The following is a 9,015-nucleotide window of genomic DNA, read 5'->3' as shown; positions in this document are numbered from 1 at the left end:
GCCCCCTCACTGCCTCGAGGGAGTGCTATGTTCTTCACTACCATAAGAAGACATAGGCACCCGCCTAGGGCCACCTTAACCCCTTAAGACCGCAGGACGTACCATGCCGTCCTTATTTGGGCGGCTCTAAACGCCGCAGGACGGCATGGTACGTCCTGGGCGGTCTTACCCCCCACGTGGCCGGCGGCACATGGCCGCTGCAGATCGCGGTCGGGGGGCATGCCTGGCGGTCTGCAGCTTCCGATCGCAGTGACAGGCTGTCACTGCGATCGGTATTTACCATGTGTCAGCCGATTTTAAAATCGGCTGACACATGGAGCTGGCCGCATTTTCACTCTGCAGATCGCGGTCGGGGGACATGCCTGGCCCCCCAGGCAGTCCCCCTGCGGTCAGTGACCGCGATCTGCAGAGTATGATCGCAGGGAGAGGCTGTCTCTGCGATCTGAATGCAGAAACAGCCTCTCCCTGCGATCTGATCGCAGTGACAGCCTGTCACTGCAATCAGAGTTACTATGTGTCAGCCTATTGGCTGACCCATAGTAACTGCAATCAGGATCCCCCTGCAGATCGCTGTGGGGGGCATGCCTGGCCACCCAGGCACTCCCCCTGTGGCCAATTACCGCGATCTGCAGGAGGTGATCACAGTGGCAGCCAGTCACTGTGATCACTGATCCTGTGTGTCAGCCAGTGATGTAAAATCACTGTCTGACACTGTCTCTGCCCCTCTCCTCCCCTCTTAACCCCTTAAAGTAAAAAAAAATAAAAATTTAAGTTAAAAATAAAATATACTTACATCATTTATATATATTTGTGCTCGGAATTTAAATATGTAATGAATAGTAACTGTGAGCAAAGTTGGTTGTGGTGTGCCGAAAAACCAACGTACGAGTGGGCCTGTAAATAAAAGAGGGCCCACCAAGGAGAATGTAATTATAACAGGGTGTAGGTGGGTGGGAACAATCAGCTGAACGGCAGAGGTCAGTAGGGGCTGGGAGTTTAAGTAGGGGACTTACTCCTCCCACAAATTCAGGCCTCCACAAGTTCAGGCCTTTTAACTTGTGCTCGGAATTTAAATATGTAATGAATAGTAACTGTGAGCAAAGTTGGTTGTGGTGTGCCGAAAAACCAACGTACGAGTGGGCCTGTAAATAAAAGAGGGCAAAAGATAAATTTGAGAAATACACACTTTATTGCATTTTTTTACAAAACCAAGTTCCTAAAAGCTTGGCGAAGCTCTTTCTCTGGCTGTGGAATATATGCCGTATATATGGAGGATTTCCACCGTCCCAGTCTCTTGATGATATGGACCGGTGTGTTAGTGCTAGAGGCTGCAGAGGCGGCTCCTATACGGAAGGAGTGCCCAGAGAATGTCGTCGGGTTGTGTCCGAGCTTAGCTAACAAAATTCTGATATGAACCATCAATTTAGCGGTGGTTAACGGGTGCCCTTGTAGTGTTAAGAGCGGAGAGTCCTGTGGGTGATCGTGCAGAGATGACCGTAGGTGATCTAATACTTTTACCGGACACCAGGCATTATCAGTAGGGAAGAGAGGAATTATAGTAGGATGTAGTGATTGGTTGGTTTTAGTTGTAGGGATCGAAAGTTGGTAGTGATCCTCTATCTTAGTGAGGTGTGATATTTTAAGACTTAGCTTTATATCTCCTTGGCAAATTACGGTGAACTCTCTAGGTCTGAGAAAACCGTAGAAAGCGAGATATATAGCAGATTTAATCACCGTATTAGTGCCGATGTCGAATGGGGCTGTGTCAAAGAGATTGCTAAGTGACCTGAAGATAGGCCCATCTATAGGTAATCTAATGGTAGAGAGTGGAGGTGAAACCTTAGTTATACCTTTCAAAACCTTTTTGATGGGATATGAAGAAAGGAAAGGCGTGTTGTTAGGGAAAAGGGTGAGGCTGTGGTGCTGGACCCCCGTGAGATAGAGTTTAATGGTGTTGTGGGATAGTTTTAGGTGTAGGTGGCAAAAGGAGGCAAAAGCCACCATGGTTTGAATAGAGAAGTCACCTTGTAGACCGAACTCTGCAGTGAATTTATTAAATATATTAAGTGCCCTATTGTAAGTGATAGCCGTGTTTGGTGATAATGCTTGGTGAGTGAGTGCTCTAGCGTGGTTCAAGAGTGTGCTTAATCCAGGATTAGCTCGTGGAACCGTGGTGTCCTGGATGGTTGTAGGTGAGCCGTTGGGAGTGCCTGAGAAAATGCCTGAAATTGAGAACGAGAAAGAGCGTCAGCGGCCGTGTTGTGAATCCCCGGGATGTGAAAACAAACTAAGTGAAACTGGCCGGATGCTGCCAACCAGGTCAGCTTGCGAATCAGCCGCATGATGGTTAGGGAAGATGATCGCCCTTTGTTCACGATTTCGCAAGCTGCCGAGTTATCAGAGTAGCATTTGACTGCCTTGCCAGACCAGAGATGACCCCAGGTGTGTGCGGCCGCCACGATGGGATAGATTTCAAATAAAGCTGAGGTCTCTCTGAATCCTGGCAAGGCATCCGTCTCAGTGGGCCAATGGCCCCTGAACCAGTGGTTCCCGAAAATGGCTGCAAAACCGGTATTGGCTGCTGCGTCTGTGTGGATGATGGGTGAAGAGGTGGAGAGAGGGGGAATAAACATGGAGATTCCATTCCAGTCTTTCAAAAACTTCCCCCACATAGCTAAGTCAGCCTTGGCGTGGGGGTCCAAAGAAACTGTGCCAGAGTCCGGAACTCCGTGCATCAGGCAAAGAAGTCTGGATATGAAAGATCTTCCCTGCGGAATGATGCGCATGGCAAAGTTCAGGGATCCGAGAAGGGACTGAAGTTCCTTCCTAGTGCAAACATCATTCCGCAGGAACAAGTCTATTTCCCCTCTCAAACGTGCCAGTTTGTCGTGAGGGAGGCTAGCTTTGAGGTTAATCGAGTCCAGTTCTATCCCCAGAAAGGTCAATTTGGTTGTGGGGCCTATAGTTTTGGCTGGGGACAAAGGGACTCCAAGTGTGGCAAATAGTGCAGTAGTGCTTTTGATTGATGTGGGTGATGGTGACCCTGGCTCTATAAGTAAAAAGTTGTCGAGGTAGTGGATAACGGAGTGACACCTGGTGATGTTCAGGAGCAGCCAGCACAACGACTCTGCGAAAATGTCGAACAGTTTGGGGCTGCTACGAGAACCGAAAGTGAGTCGTGTAGAGAAGTAGTATAGATCACGCCATTTAATACCGTGTAAGTGCCAGAGTGAGGGGTGCATGGGTAGTAATTTAAAAGCGTTAGTAATGTCCGTTTTGCTAAGCCAGGGTCGGTTACCAGATGAAATTATGGAAAGCATGGCGTCGTCGATGGTTACGTATTGAAGTGAAAATTCGTCTGCTGGAATGAGTGCGTTTATGCTAGGAACAAAAGAGGAGTGCGGTGCCGATAAATCAATAATTAAATGTTTTTTATTAGAATATTTGTGAGTAGCGATGCCAATGGGGTTAGTGCGCCAGGAGGAAAATGGTGAAGAGGTGAAGGGGCCTATCATAAACCCGTTGGTGATTTCTGAGGCAATGAGGGAGTCTGTGGAGACTGGGTCTAAACGTGCAGACTGTAGATTAGGGCATTCTAATGTACCTGGGGGAATGGCAACTATACCCGTGAGAAACCCTTTAGTGAACCCTGTGGTGAGATAATCTACCAGATGCCTGCTAGGGTGAGACCTTAGATAAAAAACCAGGTTGTCGATGTTTATGTCGGTTAGTCATTTGTTTGGTGACAACCTGGCTGGACACATGGTCTTAGTATGTGCCCTGAAACATATGGAGCAGATGTGCAATAATCTACAGGCGCTGAAACTGCAGGAGCCTGCGTTAAAGTTATTGCACACCTGCGCCTTCCCTAGAAAGGAGATGGGCCTACCTAGCTTATCCCGAAGACCACCTGATGACTTGCTGTAGGGGGTGAAAGTAGAGTGAGGTGTGAAAGAGTGAGAGGTGGGTGTGGAGGTGGTGGGATCTGCTTCGACTGGACATAAGTCCGCCATGTGGGATGTCGAGTTGCATATGGCACAAGCCGGGGGCCTGAGTCCAGCGAAGTGGCGACAGAACAATTCAGTGTCCATCTGACCCCAGTTCATTTTGATATTGAACTGTTTTAGATGGGTCGCCGCCTTCGCTGACACTGACTTGTGGTAGTCATAGAACGAAGAGCCCCCGTACTTGATGCCTAGATCCACCACCTTGTGCAGATAAAGGTCTAACTCCTCTCTCCTGTGGGGGTACACTGTGCAAATAACATCTCTATATATCCCGAAGGCTATCACAAACTGTGGGATTGACAATTTTTTATTAAGCCTGGGATCCCTCCTCTTGACTACCACAGAAATGTCGCCATAGTTGAAGGCCTTGTTCTCAAGAACATCCTGGGAGGCTATGAGCAGAGACACCAGACACACGTCCTTCCCGTCTAAGATATCTTTCTTGAGTCAGGGACGGAGTGTGCTGGTGACTCAAATGGTGTAATGGCTGTGCCTGGTGCTAGGGGGGGGGAGTATGGGAGGGCATGTAGGTATGATGGGTACAGCCGTGATAGGAGCTGGGATTATCGTGATAGGGGCTGGGACTATCGTGATAGGAGCTGGGACTACCGCAGTAGTACCTGGGGAGGAGATGGCGCTCTCCACCTTGGATAGTCTGTTATTGAGGGCCTGAAGATTGGCCAAGATCTCTGCCAGGGTATCCTGGTTGGACGTGCTGTAGCTTGGTGGTAGTCCTTGAGAGCTAGTGCCTGGCCTAGGCTCGGGGGCTTGGTGGGTCAGTAGCCTATAAAGTTCAGCCTTTCTGGCTGTGGCCGGGAAGAGGATTCCCCTGAGCCTAAGTTCGGCCGTAATTTTGGGAATAGTCCATGCTCTCAAGGACGTGGGGGTTGAAAGGGTGAGAGAATCGCTTGGAGACTCGGGTCTGGTTGGTGTGAATGGTATATCTTCAGTCAGTTCTTCGGTTGGCATGGGTTCTTGGGACATTCTAAAAAGGAAATGATTATGCGAAGATACATTAGTGAGGGAGTACGGAAGTTTGGGGTGTGTGGGGGGTGAGGTAAATGGAAGAACTGGACTGTAATGCTAGATGCCGAAGCGAAGAGTTTAACTGTTGAATGTTTTGGTAGGTGAGGCCCTGCTAATGCCAAGTGGCGGTGAGAGGCTCTACCTATGATTTGGCTTATGACGTGATTGCCACAGACGTGGTGGCGGGGTGTTGGCCTCTCGGTGACAGTAAAGAAAGATCAAAACGTGTGGCCGTGACGGGTGAGGCCCTGACTAGAGCCCTATAGTAGGGCATGCGAGGCTTCTAACTATGATTTGGGCGTGGGGTCGATCTCCGTGTTGAGGTGGGGCCTCGCAGGATAGGGTTAGGACTAATAGGGTGAGCTTAAGGCGTAAGGCCTAGACCCTGTAGCCAGTTCGATTGTATACTAAGGGTATAATGCGTGGCCTGGAGTGGTGTGTGGATACCAACCTTAACTGGACGCAAATGGTTTCTGGAACCTTTAGGCAGATTAAGTGTAGTGAGTCTTGTCGTCTAGTTGTCCTCGTTGAAGAATCCTGGGAATTTAAGAAAGATGTTGATGTATTTATACGTATCGTGGTGGCGTATGATTTGTTTTCTTTTTGATAGGGGCGGCATGCGTGATCCTGCGTAGAGGGATCTGGAATGTTTATGGAGTTTGATTGTGACGATTTTTTCTATTTTTAGAGAAGGCTGAATGAGGCCTAGGGTTGGAAAATGGACGTATTTTGGAAGGGCGTAAGTACCTGAAGGTATGGCTGAGTACCGGGTCAGGATTTGGTGTATGTTCCAGAGCCTGGAGGCCGTATGACCGTATGTCTGGATAGAAAAATTAAAGTAACGAGATTAACGTATCGTGGGCGTAAGCTTCTGAAAAAGCAGAAAGGAGATGATGAGACTACGTGAGGTCTTGTATGAAGATTTGTAAGTAGAAATTAGAGGACTATACCTTGGTAGGACGTACAGAAATTTCGTATGGACGTAGTAGGTTACCAGTGTAGACCGGTGGAAGCCTAGGTTAAATTCAGGAGCTTAAGGATTGACTGAACAAAATATACATAGTTAACAACAGGTGCGATGGTATGTAATGAATTTTGTATTTTTATTTTTATATATTTAAATGAATTTTACTTAGACCGTGAAGACGAAGAGTGATAAAATACCGTACCTGTTCCTGTAAAGAAAAAGGCCTTGAAACTATCAACTTTAGCTCAGAAAGTGAGAAACCGAAGTATTCTGTAAAGTCAAAAATATGTGGCGGCGTGATTAATGTGTTTAATGTTCCGGGTGTATTTACTGTTTAGACAAAGCATTTATTAGTATGTGTGTCGTTTAACAGAAAATTTAGGAGATGTGTAGCGAGCCGTATATTTTATAATAGTAGTGGGAGTATTAAGGTTAGTAAAATGAATATTGTTGTCTAACATTGATAGAAAATCGAAAAGGCTGGTATTTAAAATGAGTAAAATATATAACACTAAACAGACGAGTAGGTATTAAATAGTAACCTGATGTAGATTTATTTAAAATAGACCTAAATGCATACAGTAGCCTATTTAAATAAGATCTAATCACATATGTGTAGGAGCGTCGTGTTTGTACTTAACATAAATGACATAAGGTGGTCCTGGGTGACCGCATGTAAAGAGTAATTTTATTGTGTACATGGAATCATAAGCTAAGTCGTAAATAACGTATGAATATGTAAACGATATGTAAACGATATGTAAACGATATGTAAACGATGAGAAAAAGTACCGGTGCGAGCGTTGATTAGTTTAAACGAGCATGTAATAGTGTGATTAAGTTTAAAGGGAGCCTACCCCCACGTTTTTAGGCCCGAACGGCGGGAAAATAGCGGAACGCTATTTCCTTCGCCTAACTCACGAGTACGTGCCGGTGTTGAGACCGGAAGCCGGGTACCTCGACCGGAAAACGGCTTGGAGGCTACGAACGGACGGAGGGCTTGTTCTGAACGTCTGTCTGCTGGAAACACGAGAAAAATTCTGGCGGGAACCGGAAGTGCTGGTTGCTATGGGGACCAAACAATCAGCTGAACGGCAGAGGTGAGTAGGGGCTGGGAGTTTAAGTAGGGGACTTACTCCTCCCACAAATTCAGGCCTCCACAAGTTCAGGCCTTTTAACATATATATATATATATACGCACACATTTACACATACACTAAGTGTATTTTAATATTTATATATATAATTATATATATATATTAATATCAAAATACACGTAGAAGGATATTGATTAAATATATACATAATTATAATTATATATATATATATTATAATAAAAAAATATGTAAATACGTAAAAAAAAAAATTACAAATATATATGTGTGTAATTTCGTTCTAACTGTATTTTGATAATATATATATATATATATATATATATATAGATATCAAAATACACGTAGAACGAAATAATATATATATGTATATACCTAAGTATATACGTATACATCACTATATGTATACCTATATATAAATAAAAATAATAGTAAAAAAATTATATACATATATATACATATATATACACACACACACGTGTATATATAATAATTTTACATATATATTTATGTAATAATTTTACATAATTAGGTCCTTTTATTAATTACAATTTGCAGGACCTGCCTAACAACCCAGGCCGAAAGTATAGGGAATTTAATTTGCTAGCACTATATTTAACCCTATAACTTTCCAAGACACTATAAAACCTGTACATGGGGGTTACTGTTTTACTCGGGAGACATCGCTGAATACAAATATTTGTGTTTCAAAACCGTAAAATTTATTACAACAATGATATCGTCAGGGAAAGTGAAATTTATTGCATTTTTCGCACACAAACGGCACTTACACTGACGATATTTTTGCTATCATACTTTTTACTGTTTTGAAACACAAATATTTGTGTTCAGCAAAGTCTCCTGAGTATAACAGTACCCCTCATGTACATGTTTTATGGTGTTTTCAAAAGTTACAGAGTCAAATATAAGGCTTGCGTTTCAGTTTTTTCACAATGAAATTCGCCAGATTGGTTACGTTGGCTTTGAGACCGTATAGTAGCCCAGAAATAAGAATTACCTCCATAATGGCATACCATTTGCAAAAGTAGACAACCCAAGGTATTGCAAATGGGGTATGTTCAGTCTTTTTTAGTAGCCACTTAGTCACAAACACTGGCCAAAATTGGCTTTCAAATTAGTTTTTTGCATTTTTCACACACAAACAAATATTAACGTTAACTTTGGCTAGTGTTTGTGACCAAGTGGCTACTAAAAAAGACTGGACATACCCCATTTGCAATACCTTGGGTTGTCTACTTTTGCAAATGGTATGCCATCATGGGGGTAATTTTCATTCCTGGGCTACCATACAGTCCAAATTTCAATGTGAAAAAACTGAAAAGTGTAACATGCTCTATTTGACCCTGTAACTTCCCAAAACACCATAAAACCTGTACATAGGGGGTACTGTTTTACACGTGAGACATCGCTGAATACAAATATGTGTATTTTATTGCAGTAAAAGCAAACAATATTATGACATTCACAGTTAGAATGTCACATAGAACTAAGAAAATTAAAAAAAATCATATTTTCTCTCATTTTTTTTATATTGTATTCGTATTACGTTATGTTCCATACCTAAATATTTGATGTTAAATGAAAGCCCTGTTTCCCTTGAACAAAATGATATATAATAAGTGTGGGTGCATTTAATATGAAAGAGGTAAATTATTGTCGAACAGACATATAGTCAAAATCTGTGGTTTGTTTACATTTTTTTTGGTTCACAACTTGTACATTTGGCTGCGGTCTTAAGGGGTTAATCTAGCTCTGTGCTTACATTTCTTTATTTTTGTTAACACCCACACAAGATATACAAAACATATAAGTTCATTTTAAAATATAAATTTCAGGATTACTCTTTTTTTAATTAAGTTTTTATTAGAAGCCTAAGCAGGGA

Source organism: Pelobates fuscus, chromosome 5, assembly GCF_036172605.1.
Source record: "Pelobates fuscus isolate aPelFus1 chromosome 5, aPelFus1.pri, whole genome shotgun sequence".
NCBI classification, from domain to species: domain Eukaryota; kingdom Metazoa; phylum Chordata; class Amphibia; order Anura; family Pelobatidae; genus Pelobates; species Pelobates fuscus.
The sequence above is the reverse complement of the archived record's forward strand: the minus strand, read 5'-3'. Positions refer to the sequence as shown.